Source organism: Martes martes, assembly GCF_963455335.1.
Source record: "Martes martes genome assembly, chromosome: 8".
Classification (NCBI taxonomy): domain Eukaryota; kingdom Metazoa; phylum Chordata; class Mammalia; order Carnivora; family Mustelidae; genus Martes; species Martes martes.
Genome location: NC_137895.1, coordinates 8,215,550 through 8,231,198, shown reverse-complemented (window position 1 = coordinate 8,231,198; position 15,649 = coordinate 8,215,550). Strand labels below are relative to the sequence as shown.

The 15,649-nt window shown below is 38.8% G+C and overlaps 1 protein-coding gene across 2 annotated transcripts in view; it reads right to left on the bottom strand.

Moving 5' to 3' along the window:
* Positions 1-13,577, bottom strand: part of MRTFA (myocardin related transcription factor A) — a gene marked incomplete at its 5' end in the record, with an annotated part of 119,833 nt that extends 106,256 nt beyond the window's left edge. For both annotated transcript variants that reach the window (XM_080811269.1, XM_080811270.1), the window contains one exon: positions 13,390-13,577. The remainder of the gene's footprint in view (positions 1-13,389) is intronic.
* Between the last annotated feature and the right edge of the window lie 2,072 nt (positions 13,578-15,649).

Sequence of the window (15,649 nt, the reverse complement as noted above, 5' to 3'; positions counted from 1 at the left end):
ACTGAAGACTGAAAGGATACAGTGCGTACCCTTACAGAGAAAGAATACATGCTCTGCCCTTTCTTCCCCAGGCTATAACACTTATGGAGAACAAATGAGTACTTCCTAAGCTTTACACAAAGAAGGAGAAAAGCCTATGAAGGGGGACCTAGTATGTCTTTCCCGGCCATTCTCTCCTTCTTACTTTCTATCCCACCCAGCATGGCAGAAAACAAATACAAACTCTGTTATTCCTTTTTAAAAAAAGGGGGTGGGGGATCAGCAACAGTGAGAAAATAAAAATGTTTCAAGGGTAACACAAAAGCATTAAAATATATGAAAGCTCTAAAAATAAACCTAACAAGATGTGTAAGATCAACATACAAAAAAATTATCAAACCTCATCAGGAGACCTCATAGAAAATCTAAATGAATGGAGAAATATATCATGTTCATAGTGTAATACTCCGAAGATATTAATTCTCCCCAAATTGGTTTATAGAGAGAGTGCAATAAATCCTAATCAAAATCCCAGTGATTTTATAATTCATATGGAAATGCAAAGGGAAAAGAATAAGCCAAGAAAGACACTATTGGAAAAAGAATAATGTGAAAGGACTTACTTCTCCCATATAACAGGGCTTATTGCGTAATCATCGCAGTTAAGACTGTGAGGTCCTGGTGCAGGCACCAACACACAGACCAATGGAAACAGTGAACTCAGAAACACACCCACACATGAGGTTAAGTCCTTGGTATACGAAAGGGTAGCTTTGCTGATCAGTGGTTGAAGGAAGCGGGGGTATTTTCAATTAAGGAGAGCCCATTTAGGAAAAAAAAAAATTAAGGGGCACCTGGGTGGCTCAGTCAGTTAAATTCTTGGTTTCAGCTCAGGTCATGTTGGGGTCCTGGGATAAATCCTGCATTGGCTCCATACGCAGGATGGAATCTGCTTGAGAGTCTTTCCCTCTCCCTTTCCTCCTCCTCTGCTCCTCCCCACCACCCCACTTGAATGCTCTCTCTCTCTCTTAAAAAAAAAAAAACTAAAATCTTAAAAAAAAAAATTAAGTTGGGCCTTATCTTAACCCCATACAAAAAAATTAGAACACAAAACTTACCATGAGACTCATAAATCAAATCAATTACATTAAATTTAGAAATTCTTCATCAAAAGATACCATAAAGAGAATAATAAAAACAAATCACAGAGTGGGAGAAGATACCTGTAACACATTTAAGCAGCAACAAACTAGTATTTAGGATACACAAAGAACATCTATTAGTCAACAAGAAAAAAATGACAAAGATTTCACTAGACACTTCACAAAAGAAGAAATCCAAATGGCCAATAAATATAAGAAGAGATATTTAATCTCAATAGAAAACAGCAAAATGAAAATTAAGAACATAAGATATTTATACAAATAGCAAATAGTGAACATTAAAAATCTAACAAATCCAAGTGCGGGCAAGAATATGAAGCATAAGAACTTTCATATATTGCTGGAAGATATATAAGCTGGGTACAACCACTATGGAAAACAGTTTAGTATTACCCAATACTTTATATTACTAGACATATTATAGGAAATTCCATTCCTGTGTATGTATGCACATACTGATGTACCAAGATAGCTGAAGAACATTTCGAGCAACACTGTAATAGCCTACACCTGGAAACAACGCAAATGTCCATCAGCAGATTAGATTTCTTAAGATTATGGAGTACTTTTCCACAGCTGCAGCCACTATACAGGAACGAAAATGGATGAACTAAAACCATATACATAAATGAACACCACATATGTTGAGCAAGAGAAGAATAGAGAACTCCATTCATATAAACTTCAACTAAACTATGTTGTTTAGAACTACAAAATTGGTAAAAGGAAAGATGGGGTTGTGTTCAGAGAGGAACATATAGGAGGCTTCTCTGAGGCTCACAATGAGCTGCTGTTGAGTAGTGGTTACACAACTCTTTCTCTGCTTCATGGTTATTCTGTAAACTATCCTATGATTTACATACTTTTCTCTATATATGTTATCTTCCCCCCCAAAAGAAAAAATACTTAAATGGTAAAATATATATCACCAATCTAATTTCAAGGTGTGTGATTAGTATAAGAAGATTTTTCAGCTCCGAAGACATAATTTTGAATGTTCTATCCCATTGTTCTCTAAATATATTTGTATCTGTAGGATCATGCTTCAGAAATTAAGGTTCCTTTAAGTAAAGATACATGCAATTTTTTTGTGGGCATTATTTCAAGTCTTTATTTATTCAATCCTTGGTGAGTTGGAGAATGAGAATGAGACCTCCTTCAAAGTGCAAAAATTCAAATCCTACAAATTTCTTATCAGCTTTAATATCCAAGCAAGGATTCTTTGGCCAGAACATAAGAAGTGCAAGATAGCTGCCTATGGGATGCTTACGAAGGGGACAAGACAGCACAGTGGAAAGGTAAATTTCATCATTTTCAAAAAAGGTTGCTTGGTAGTCAACCGCTATCCATGTCCCAAAGAAATTATCCCCCATAAACAGACCACTAGCCTCAAATTTAGTCTGTAGCACAAAATGGCCACAGCAGGGGCAGGGTGGATCTCACACTGATTAGCTCTGATAAAAGAGCTACTGGTTTGTTCATTAAAGGAACAGGAGGGAATAGAGCAAAAACTGGTAACTGGTACAACTTACTCCTCTTTATACCTTTGAACGTCTTTCTCAGTGTCTCCCTTAGTATAGGCACTTTATAAGCATCTGCTGAATACTAATTCCCATAGTGGTCATGGCAGTCAACCACAGCAGAATTGTAGGAAGGTACAAATGACTGTATGAGGGACGCCTGGGTGGCTCAGTTGGTTAAGCAGCTGCCTTCGGCTCGGATCATGATCCCAGCATCCTGGGATCAAGTCCCACATTGGGCTCCTTGCTTGGCGGGGAGCCTGCTTCTCCCTCTGCCTCTGCCTGTGTTCGCTCTCTCTCTCTCCCTCTCTCTCTCTGACAAATAAATAAATAAAATCTGAAAAAAAATTTTTTTTAAAAATGACTGTATGAAATAAAATTTTAAAAGTCAAGGACAAAATAAAAGGTCAAGAATATAATCTCCCAAACACGAGCTTTCTCTTAGAAACCTTTATGAACTTATCATTAATTTATCTAACTTTTGCCTGCAGTGCCTTCTGAGTAACACATTCCAGCTAATTATTATTCACTGTGTCTTAAGTCTACGATTCCCAAACTTGAAGAGGCACATCTCTTAGGATATAAGGAAGTCCTCAACTTATTAATAGATTATATTCCAAAAGTCCATTTGTAATTTGATCATGTGGAACATGGAATGCACTTTCCAACAGAAGCCCTGAAATAAGAATTCTGGCAAAATTCCCATGCTTGCCCACAAAAATCTGTAAGATAAGTGAAATGCAATATATTTGTAATAAGAAAAAGAAGCAAAAGCTATCTCAGCTCCCAACCTAGAGGCTCCTGAAATAAACCTTACACAGACTCAGCCAGGTCTGAAACTATCTCATACTTAAAAAACCAGTAATATCAGATTAGTGTTGAGTGGATATGTAAGAATAGCCAAAGAGCACCATGCCATTAAAGGAAGAAGCAAAGTGAAACTTAAATTTCGCTTTGGATAAACTCATTTAACATTGGCCAGAACTCATAGTTGCAGCCAATGGGATTAATCATTAAACAGGTACTTCCAGGCTTCTCCAAATCCAGATTGGAGAGGATCCACAGGTAGATCAATTTTACCTTTTTTTTTTTTTTTTTAAAAGCGGGCTCCAACATGGGGCTTGAACTCACAACCCTGAGATCAAGACCTGAGTGGATAAAATCAAGAGCTGTGAGTTTAACTGACTGAGCCACCCATGCTCAATTTTATCTTTTAAATGTAACTGCTCAGCCTAGAAGATGACAGAGGAATAATCCTAAAAAAATATACCTTGAAGCTTCTCTACTAACTTTTTCCAATTAGGCTAATAAGGGCTGAGTTAATGAAAGGCTCCTCTTCTCATTAGGGCTCCAACTTCCTCTGTTCAAGAAACAGAGGCATCCGGACCGTCACTGCCTAATGCCCTGCAAGGACCCTTGCTAAACCACTGAATTTTCATATAAGATACGGTTCTAACTTATCATGTAGGAAAAGAAGAGACAGAAAATTTCAGGTCAAGAAAAAAGGAAAGGTATTACCAGAATCTAAACATCTTTGGCAGGCCTTCTAAACAGTAAGTGAACTATATATCCAGAATAAATGAGACTTCATGGAAACACGTCATCTTCGTCATTAGAAAGTAAAGTTGTACTTAGATTAGATTACCATATACATATTTACAAAACTTTTGCTATTAAACATTAAACATTAAACAGCCCAGAAGCTGGGAGAAAAAAAAAAGATACGGTTCTAAATGAAATTGATCTGAGAAGAAAGAAATTTTTCACTCCATTCTTCCAATACACAGTACACCATCCATGAAAAAGCACTTCCTAACTCTAGAATTTATTCTGGTCTAGAACTCTACACTTTCCAATTTCACAATCTTCTCAAGGATTTTCCATTTCTCCTCTTGTCTTTACCTTCCTATAAACAGCCATGTAAAGAACACTTGGCGTAGAATATAGTAATGATCTCACTGGCACATACAGCAGTCTCTTACCCCTCTATTGATAGGAAGAAGCACCATTAAGGTGCACAAGTAAAAGGCCCCGCAACTAGACACTGACAATATTGCCCCTGTCCAGACATTTAACTTGTGGCTGCTGGATGGAATAAAAGAGAAACTTGATCAATATTTCCTATTTTTTCCCTATAGTAACAGAATCTTATTTTGGTAACTACTGATTTTTTGTTAAGCAATTAGTATTTCTGGTCACTGGCATACATTCTATCTTATAAGTTATTTTGTAGTCATTAACCTTCTTATAGAGTATTTTCCTAAAAGATTTATTGGGGCGCCTGGGTGGCTCAGTGGGTTAAAGCCTCTGCCTTCAGCTCAGGTCATGATCCTAGGGTCCTGGGATCAAGCCCTGCTGAGCAGAGAGCCTGCTTCCCTTCCTGTCTCTGCCTGCCTCTCTGCCTACTTGTGATCTCTCTCTGTCAAATAAATAAATAAAATCTTAAAAAAAAAAAAAGATTTTATTTATTTATTTGACACAGAAGAGACAACGAGAGAGGGAATACAAGCAGGGGGAATGGGAGAGGGAGAAGCAGGCTCCTTGCAAAGCAATGAGCCCTGAGCAGAATGCAGACGCTTAATGACAGAGCCACTCAGGCGACCCTAGAGTATTTCTTTATTAAGCCCCTTTCCTCCCCTTCAATATTGTTCTGATTATCAGTTTCCCCCCACTATTTCTTTTCTAATGTTGAACACAATTTCACTTTCTTGGGTTTCTTTTCTTTTGCCAAAATGATAATTATGTATACAACGTTATATGTCAGTTTCACGTATCCATATTCCCTTCTAAGCATGATCACAAGTAATCAATTTGGGATCCCTGGCAGTTAGAAAACCATTCTAGCAAGTGGAACTGTCTCAGACACAGCTCAAATTATAAGGGATATGTGACCCAGATCAGAAGTTTTCAACTGGTGCTTTTTCAAGAGTTTCCTGAGGGGCAAGAAGGATGACAAGTAAGTGGGGGTCTGGCTTCTCCATTCAGGTTTCTTCAACCAGAACAGCTATTTTTACACACTAGGATTATACTGAAAATTTCAAATTTGGGGTGCCTGAGTGGTTAAGCAACTGACTCTTAATTTTGGCTCAGGTCATGATCTCAGGGTACTGAGATCGAGCCCCACATCAGGCTCCAAGATCATCAGGGAGTCTGCTAGAGACGCTCTCTCTCTCCCTCCCATTGCCCTTCCCTCCACTCGCAAGCTTGCTCATGCTCTCAAATAAATCTTTTTTAAAAAAAGAAAATTTGAAATTTATAGAGATCAACTTAAAAAATATTTAAAACTTGTGATCTAAATGTTCTATCACTAATTAAGAGAATAAAAGAATTATTCCACAACATATTTCACCTATATAGGAATGGATTCTAAACCGTGAATTGAACTGGTTTTTCCCCCTCTGTCCGCAACAGAGTCAACAATCACCTTCTTAATTGCTTAAATCTAAAAAAAAAAATCAATGTTTCAGTGCATTAATAGTTTCAGTTTCACCATTTATTCATTTGCTCATACATTCAACCAACATTCATCAAACTCTGATCACATTCTAAGACTGTGCTACTCCAGAGTGTGGTCCTCCAGACTGACAGTACTGGCATCACCCGCATGCTGGTTAGAGACGTGGAACCTCAGGCCTCTCCCGGATCTACCCTGGAGTCTGCAGTTAATGGGAACTCCAGCTGATTCATCAGCACACCAGAATTTCTGACTAGGCACTAACGATACCACAATAAGTAAAAACAGACATAATCCCTGTGTTCAGAAAGCTTCTCTTCTAGTCAAACAGAGTAACAAGTAGATATTACACATAAGGTAGTTTGGAAGAACACTGTCAGAACAAACCCTCAGCCCTAGCTGGCAGTGGGAGGAAGAATCCTGAAGGAAGCGGCACCTTCCCCTGATTCTTGACTACGTGGAAATGTCAGGAAGAGAAAGGTCATTCAGGGAAGGGGGTGGGGGGGGGGCGGGGAGGACATGAAGTGAAACTGAGATATGAAAGTCTATCTCTTTGGGAAATCCCAAATCTTTTAGTGTGAGTGGGAAGAGATAAGGGGCGGGCAGAACCTGGTTCTGAAGGACCTGGTTTACCATCCTGAGGAGCATAATTAGCTTTACCCTGGAGGAAAGGGGAACCATGAAGTGATTTCAACCTGGAGAGCAGGAACCTCATGTATCATTTAGAAAAAATCATGCCAGTGGCCACAGGGTCAAGATTAGAAACAAGGTGAGACCAGTTAAAAGGCTGTCATTGCAGTAATCCAAGAAAGGCATTATCAAGAGTCTGCACTAAGTGGCAGTAATATAGATGGCAAGAAAAGAATGAATTCAGTAGTTACGAACACTGCAGAATGTAAAAAAGGTGGTGACCGGTAGCTGGGAAGAAAGATAGCGGAAGCAGGTAGAAGGGCGATGGAATAAAAAAATTACTTCAAAAATTAGCATGCTATCATCTTTCTGCAGGACAGTTTGGAAACAGTGACTTAAAGAAAGTAAAAACTTCACACTCAAACATGTTACTTTCACAACAAGAAAGGGAAAATGTTCTTTATGTCCATATCTTGTCACCCACTTCTGAGAGTTTGTTCTTCAGATACTTACACCAAAATTTATACACCAAGATGTTTCTTGCAGTATTATTTAGAACAGAAAAAAATAAAAACAATTAGGGGTCTCATAATAAGAGACTGGCTGTTATAGATACACAATTCAACACACAATTCAAATATGAAGCAGAGGAAAAAATGTTTTTTAAGACCACTGAATGATAAAGGAAAATCTCGTGAAATAAAATCACACGAAAGTAAGTTATACAGTGTATATGTGTGTAAGAATAAATAAATGAGCACACAAAAGCTGACAGAAAAATATATTAACTGCTGCTACTGGCTCTCACTGAACTGTGTAACTAGGAGGGAACTTTCTGTTTCCTACATTTTATCTGATTATAAAACAAAACTCTTAAAAGTTTCCATTTAGGAGGAAAACAGAACAAAACAACCCCGTATCTGAATGTCCAAGTGGAGGGAGGTGCCAACTCCTACAACAGAGAACCCAGCAGGAACAGCAGGTAGATGAGGAGTCAACTGTGAGCACCGGGAGTCTGCGGCCTGTCTTACGGAGGGGCTGGACTGCTGAGCACAGGAGTCCGGAGCTCGGGGGCAAGACAAAACAGGCCTGGAGACGTAATACGGGCATCGATCAACAGCATACGATGGTGGTTAGAGCCAAAGTTCTGGGGGGAATCATTCAAGATAAAAATACAGAGTAAGAAGTAAAAGAGCCCTAGAGCCCAACAGTGGGGAATAACAAAATTTAAGAGCAGGTAGAGAAAGCTGGCAAAGGTCTGAGCAGAGAAGAGTGGCTATAAAAGCAGACTTGAAAAAGTCAAGAAGAGCGATGTCACTGATGTCAGCGGAGGAAAAGCTGCAGGAAAGAGGGAGTGGCCAATCAGGTCAAATGCTACGCGGAGGTCAAACAGGGTGAGGAGCGCCTATGTGATCTAGAAGAACACTGACGACTTCGGCGATGGCAGCTTCTGGAGAGAGAGATAGGGACAGAAGCCAGAACAGTGAAGTCTCTAGAATGTGGGAAAGCAGAGAAAGTGATATAAACTGCTCTTTCAGGATCTTGGGAAGGTTAGAGAGTTGTTCAAAATGGGGGGGGCACCTCAATTGATTTATATGCCAAAGAGTTGAGAGAGAAAGGCCGAAGAGGCACCAACACCTCTGCCCCGACGGCAACAGCTGCTCTTGACTCCCCTGAGACCATCACAGCTGTCAGCATCAATTTCCTCCACTTCCTGCCCAAGATTTTAGCGGTTTGCTGTTTGCTGTCTGTCATCACCTTCACTGCCATTGCTCCTATTCCAGAGGAATCATGGGCCTTACCCCCGCTCAAGGCAGAGCCAATACCTTTAAATCCCATCCTCTCATCCTCTCACACATCTCCTCGTTTATCCTTTCTCCTTCTCTGTCTTCAGCTTTCCCTCCCGACTCTTTCCCCTTAGCGTATAAATAAGCTGAAGTCTCTGCCACCCTGGGGGAGAAAAACAGAAATTAGAAATGGGAAAAGAGGGGCACCTGGGTGGTTCAGTGGGTTAATAAGCCTCTGCCTTCGGCTCAAGTCATGATCTCAGGGTCCTGGGATCGAGCCCCGCCTCGGGCTCTCTGCTCAGCGGGGAACCTGCTTCCCCCTCTCTCTGCCTGCCTCTCTGCCTACTTGTGATCGCTCGCTCTCTGTCAAATAAATAAATAAAATAAAATCTTAAAAAAAAAAACAAACAAAAAAAGAAATGGGAAAAGAAGACCAAAAAAATGCTTGAGTGTCCATTATTTCCCAAAATAAAAACTTTGAGTTTCCGTTACATTGCCCGCTATGGATGTAAAAACAGAATTCTTGCCTCTAGTGGAACAAACAAGTAAACCATTCATCTATTCATTTGACAAATATTTATTGGTTGCCCAATGGCCTCCTGAAACATACTATCAAAGGCAGGAGAATACAGACAATAAACATAGACATACATATACAAACATACACACATATCATAATCGTAAGTGCTCAGAAAAAAACAGAGAATAGAGAGTAATGGGAGGTAACATTTTAGGTAAGACAGGTAGGAAGGCTTCCCTAAGGAAATGACATTTGTGCAGGAACTTCGGTAAATGCACAGCAAGTACCAAGGCCCTGGGACAGGAAAATACTTGATGTGTTCAAGAAAGTCAATGTGGCAAAAGCAGAGCAGAGCAAGGGGACAGAGGTAAGAAAAAAAATCAGGTCAGAGAGGATACCAGGCCCATGTCATTAAAACTATGATACTGGGGTGCCTGGGTGGCTCAGTTGGTTGAGAGGCTGGCTCTTGATTTCAGCTCGGATCGTGATCTCAAGGTTGTGAGATCAAGCCCTGCGTCAGGCTCTGCACTCAGCGGGGTAGTCTGCTTAAGGATTCTCTCCCCCTTCCTCCCATCCCCCCCTTCCCCGCTCACATGTACACAATCTCACCTTCTCTCTCTCTAAAATAAATAGATGTATCTTTGAAAAAAAACAAAAAACATGATTTCATCATAACCCTCACAGAAAGACACTGAGGATTGTGACAAGCATAAGAGGGTCTGATTTCAGTTTCCAAAGGCTCACTTGTGTTGCTGACAAGAGAATTCCAATTACAATAAAGTGATGAAGTATACCGATAAACAGTAATTTGTCAAGTCAAAAGAAGGACACCAAACACTGACTGAGTTAGGATGGGCTTCTCAAAGGCAGTGATGCCCAAACAGAATACTGAAGGACAGTAGAAGAAGAGTAGGGACAGAGTGATACCTCAAATAGAAGGCACAAATGTAGAAAGTCACAGGAGTTTTTAAAAAGTTTGGTATTTCAATCCCTAGCATCAAACAGTCAGAAAATATTTTATAAAAATATACCACTGATAATGTCTACCCCCCAAAGAAGATACCTGGAATAAACCTAATAAAATATTTGCATGATCTTTATGGAGAAAATTGCAAAGCTCTATGTAAAGACATCAAAGAAGACCTAATTAACTGGAGAGATAAAACTAACAGATAAAACTAGTACCCAATATGTAAAATGTGTGTTCTCCCCACTAACCTACAAATGATGTGTTCCAATCAAAATCCCAAGAAATACACCAAAAGGCATACAAGAATTTTGTAGCAGCATGATTCATAATAGCCCCAAACTAAAAAAACCCAAATATCTACCAAAAGTAAAATAGACAAATTCCACTATAATCATAAAACAGATGAATTATATATCAATGAAAACAAACTAGAGCCACACACAATTCAACACAAATGAATTTTAAAACAAAATAAGCCAGGGACGCCTGGGTGGGTCCATGGGTTAAAGCCTCTGTCTTCAGCTCAGGTCATGATCTCAGGGTCCTGGGATCAAGCCCCAGAGAGACTCCCGGGGAGCAGAGAGCCTGCTTCCCCACCCCATCTCTCTCTGCCTGCCTCTCTGCCTACTTGTGAACTCTGTCTGTCAAATAAAATAAATAAATAAACCATTAAAAAAAAAAAAGCCAGCAACAGAACACATATAGCATGATTCCATTTACATGAAGTTTAGAAACTAGCAAAACTAATTCATGGTGTTATAAGTCAGGATGGTAGTTTGCTTTGGGCAAAAAGAGGGAATACTTTGAGAAGAAGCACATGGGGTGGTTTTGGGGTGCTGGGAATATTTCCTCACAAAGTAGCAATTATACACAGTATTCACTCTGTGACAATTCAACAACCAGGACACTTATAATTTGTGTGGTATTCTATACTAAAGTTATATACTTCAATAAAATTATAAACAAAAATAAAATAAACAAATAACAATAATAAATATAATAATAATAAAAATAATAAATACTTAATTTATATATTATATGTTATCATTATTTATAATGTTATATTATTTATATTAATATATAATATATAAACTTATATAATTCAGCAAATATATCACTATATTATATATTATATATTAATATAGTGATATATTTGCTGAATTATATATTATATATTATATATAAATATATAAATAAGTATATAATAAATATGATAAATAAATAAAATATAATAAAAATAAAATAATAATAAATAATAAAAATAAAACAGCTAGTGTCTGCAATTTCCTTGGAAATGCATCCAAAAATACGATGGATTGATAGAGGGATGAATACACATGTGACAAAGCAAGTATAACAAAATGTTAGTGGCAGAATTTAAGAGGCAGACATAAAGGTCTTCATTATAAAACTCTATCATTTATTTTGAAACTTTTCATAATAAAATGTTGGAGGAAAAAAAAAATCCCCATGAGGTTTCTGGTTTTGTTTTATTTTTGCATAACTCCACAAGCTGGTTCTAAAGTTATGAAAAATTAAAGGGGCAAGAACAGTCAAGACAACTCTGGAGACAGAAAAGGCAAGAAAAAGACTGTCCTAACAAATAACAAAACTAATCATTAAGTAGTAGTAACTAAGATGACTAGTTACTAGTAGTAACACAGATGAACAGAGACCAGTGAAACCGAACAGAGGACATAAAAACGAACTCATGCACACTGAGAAACAGATCAGGCTGACACTAAAGATCAATACAGACGGGCGCCTGGGTGGCTCAGTTGGCTGAGCCCCTGCCTTCAGCTCCAGTCATGGTCTCGGAGTCCTGGAATCCAGTCCCATATTGGGTTTCCCCTACTCCGCAGACAGCCTGCTTCTCCCTCTCCCTGCTACTCCCCCTGCTTGTGCTCTCTCTGTCAAATAAATAAAATCTTAAAAAAAAAAAAATCAGTAAAGAAAAGTAAGACTTTTTGATAAATAATGATTCATAGATTAGATGAGATGCACTTGTAGAATACTTATAATAATAAACAGGAAAATATTGAACAAACACAAGTTGCAGAAGAATACACATAATTCTCTCTTACAATAAATATTTATGTGATATAAAAAAGGAGAAATAATATTTTACAATTATTAGGAATATATTCATATGTTAAAAAATACAGAAATACTTGGCAATAAAATATCAAATTCAGGGCAGTAGTTACCCCGGGGATGGGTGAAGATCCATGGAGAACAGTACGTAAGCCAGATGGCATGTGCGTGTATAAATATTTGCTATATTACTATTCACATCTTTTCTGAAATCTTGTTTTTATAACAAATTATAATTTTTTTAACTAACAAAAATTTGAATCAAGAGTGCATGCTTTGTAAACAGTACTAAAAAGCAAAAACTGGGGCACGTGTGTGGCTAAATGTCCAACTCTTGGTTTTGGTTCTAGTCATGATCTCAGGGTCGTGAGACTGAGCCCCACGCAGGGCTCCACACACTCAGCTCAGAGTCTGCTTGAAATTCTCTCACTCTCCCTCTTCCTCTGTGTCACCCCTGCCATGCTCACATGCTCCCTCTCTATATCTCTCTCAAAATAAACAAATGTTTAAAAATAAAATAAAAAGCAAAAACTACGGGTGCCTGGGTGGCTCAGTCGGTTAAGCATCCGACTTAATTTCAGCTCAGGTCATGATCTCAGGGTTGTGAGATCAAGCCCTGAATTGTCAGGCTCGGTGTTCAGTGAGGCGTCTTCTTGAGATTCTCTCCCTCTCCCTCTGCCCCTCCCCCTGCTCACACATAAGTGTGTGTGTGTGCGTGCACGTGCGCTCTCTCTCTAATAAGTAAATAAATAATTCTTTTTTAAATTTAAAAACCAAAGACTAGGAATGGGGGAATGAAAAGAGAAGCTAATGAAACTGAAAGAGACCAGACCCTGCAAGCCTTGTAAAACATGGCTTTTGTTTTTACCCCATAGAGCAGTCACTGAAAACTATTAAGCTAGGGAGGTCTAAAAGATTACTCTGACAAGGTATAGGATAAGTTTCCTAATGACAAAGGCTTATTTATCATTTAACTCCTAATCTTAATACAGTTTATGATAGTGATGTTCAATAAATATTTGCTGAATTAATAAATTTGTGGAAGGGGCTGGGAGGTAGAAGCAGAGAAGTAGAAAGACAAATCAGAAAGCAGTTCTAATAACCCAGGCAGGAAATGCTGGGCTTATAATGATCACCTAAACTTACTACTTCTCTATTCCACAAGAATAGTAAGAGTAAAGAAACTTTCAAGAGACATGAAATAAAGTAATGATCACGAACATGAAGACCTTGGCTCAAGTTAGGCAATGCAATAATTCCATATGTACTCACCATTCTTGCGCTCACTAAGTGGAGGCAAATTGGGATTCCTGCCAGGGTGGAGGCCTAGGGTCAGCTCGGGCTGCAAGGAGAGCTCCTGCAGTTCATTGGCAACAGCTTCGCTCTGGGGGCTGGGGGCCGCAGACAGGGACACCAGCACCGGTTCATCATCATTTTCGCCAGCCCCTCCTCCGTCCAGCCCATTCACAGCAATGACGGAAGGGGGCAGGCACACTACACTGGAGAAATCCACTTTGGCTTTCGTGATGGCAACCTGGAAACGGAAGGGCAGACAAGAGTTGAGATGTCACTGTGAAGCGACAGACTCTTGCACCGGACATATGCTGAATACTATTCTAAATTATACTACTGGCAAGCGACCACTGATCTTAAGCATTTTCTCAAAAGTAAGCCAGAATCATTTTTAAATTAATGTTTACTGGGGTGCCTGGGTGGCACAGTCAGTTAAGCATCTGAAAATTGGTTTCAGCTCAGTTCATGATCTCAGAGTCGATCATAGGGTCGTGAAATCAAGGTGGGCAATGGGCTCTGCGCTCAGCGGGAAGCCTACTGCAGATTCTCTCTCCCTCTCCTGTCCCTCCTGCTTGTGCTCTCTTGGTCTCTCTCTCTAAAATAAATAAAATAAAATCTTTTTTAAATTAAGTAACTGATATTTACTACGCTCACAGAGTGCATGTGACTTCAAGTCTGATACTGTCCTCAACTGTATCTCTCAGGAGGACAACATACAAATGTAATAAAAGCAGCACACACAACCTCTAATGGGATAAGAAGAAATAGTGAGTGGCCAAGCAGAAATAGTTATGGAATAAATGTTATCCTCCAACTACCAAGGGGAAGTACCTTGAGAAATAATCCTTTTAATGAGTATCCAAAAGGTATTAAAGTCTTATAGTGTACCAACATTATCTGGGGGAGAAAATTTCTTTAAGAAAACAATTCCCGGGGCGACTGGCTGGCTCAGATGGTACAGCATGTGACTGCTGATCTTGGGATTATGAGTTCAAGCCCCACACTGGGTGTATAGCTTACCTGGAAGAAAAAAACAATCTCCAAGCCATTAGATTTCATAAAAAAATATAGAGATGTATGTTTGATGATAAATATTTGTCCAAATATTTTAACTTACATGAATATTTAATCATAATATCCAGAAATGAGCTATTAAAAATAAAACAGCTGGCAATGTAAGAACAAGATCTTTAAAAATGATATAGAATACATTATAACATGAAAGTCTTTACTTTTTTTTTTGAAGATTTTATTTATTTATTTGGCAGACAGAGATCACAAACAGGCAGAGAGGCAGGTAGGCGGGGGGCAGGGGGAAGCAGGCTCCCCACTGAGCAGAGATCCCAATGCGGGGCTCAATCCCAGGACCCTGAGATCATGACCTGAGCCAAAGGCAGAGGCTTTAACCCACTGAGCCACCCAGGCACCCCGAAAATCTTTTCAATAGCATCTTTTCATTAAACCATAGCATGGACCTAAGTGAATTAGGAACTTATTCATTCACTGAATCCTACTATGCAGTTAAGAAAAAATTTTATAAAGCATTTAAAGTGTAGAAAATGCTGACTAATGTGTAAGAAAAGATATGAAAATGCATACTCATATATAAAAATATTATCCAGAGGAAAAAGAGATAATAGGGAAATACAACAAAAACACAAAATGGGTCTTGTCTGGACTATGAACAATTTTCTTTCTTTTTTACTTTCTTTCGTTTCCAAATTTTCACTAAAACACATATATATTGTTTGTATATTGAAAAAGCTATAGTTTTTTTTTAAGATTGTATTTATTTATTTGTCAGAGAGAGAGAGCACAAGCCTGGGGGAGGAGCAGAGGGAGAGGCAGAAGCAGGGTCCCCACCAAGCAAGGACTGGATCCCAGGACCCAGGATCATGACCTGAGCTGAAAGAGGACGCTTAGCTGACTGAGCAACCCAGGCATCCCAAAAACTTATAGTTCTTCATCTAGAAAAAGGACCTAGGAGTTCCCTGCAGACTTCAGTGAACACTTTAATTTGAAGATGAGGAAACCAATAAAATACTAAAAAACTATGAAATGAAGAAAGACATTAAAAACTAAAAAATAAAAAGACCATTACATCCTATCTTCATATAAGGCTACAGTGTGCCCAAATATGGTTGTAGTTCTGACCGATACACCTCATAAATATAAAATGAACTGGAAAAGATCCAGATTACAGCAATGAAGATGGCGGACTGACATTAAGAAGAGTGAA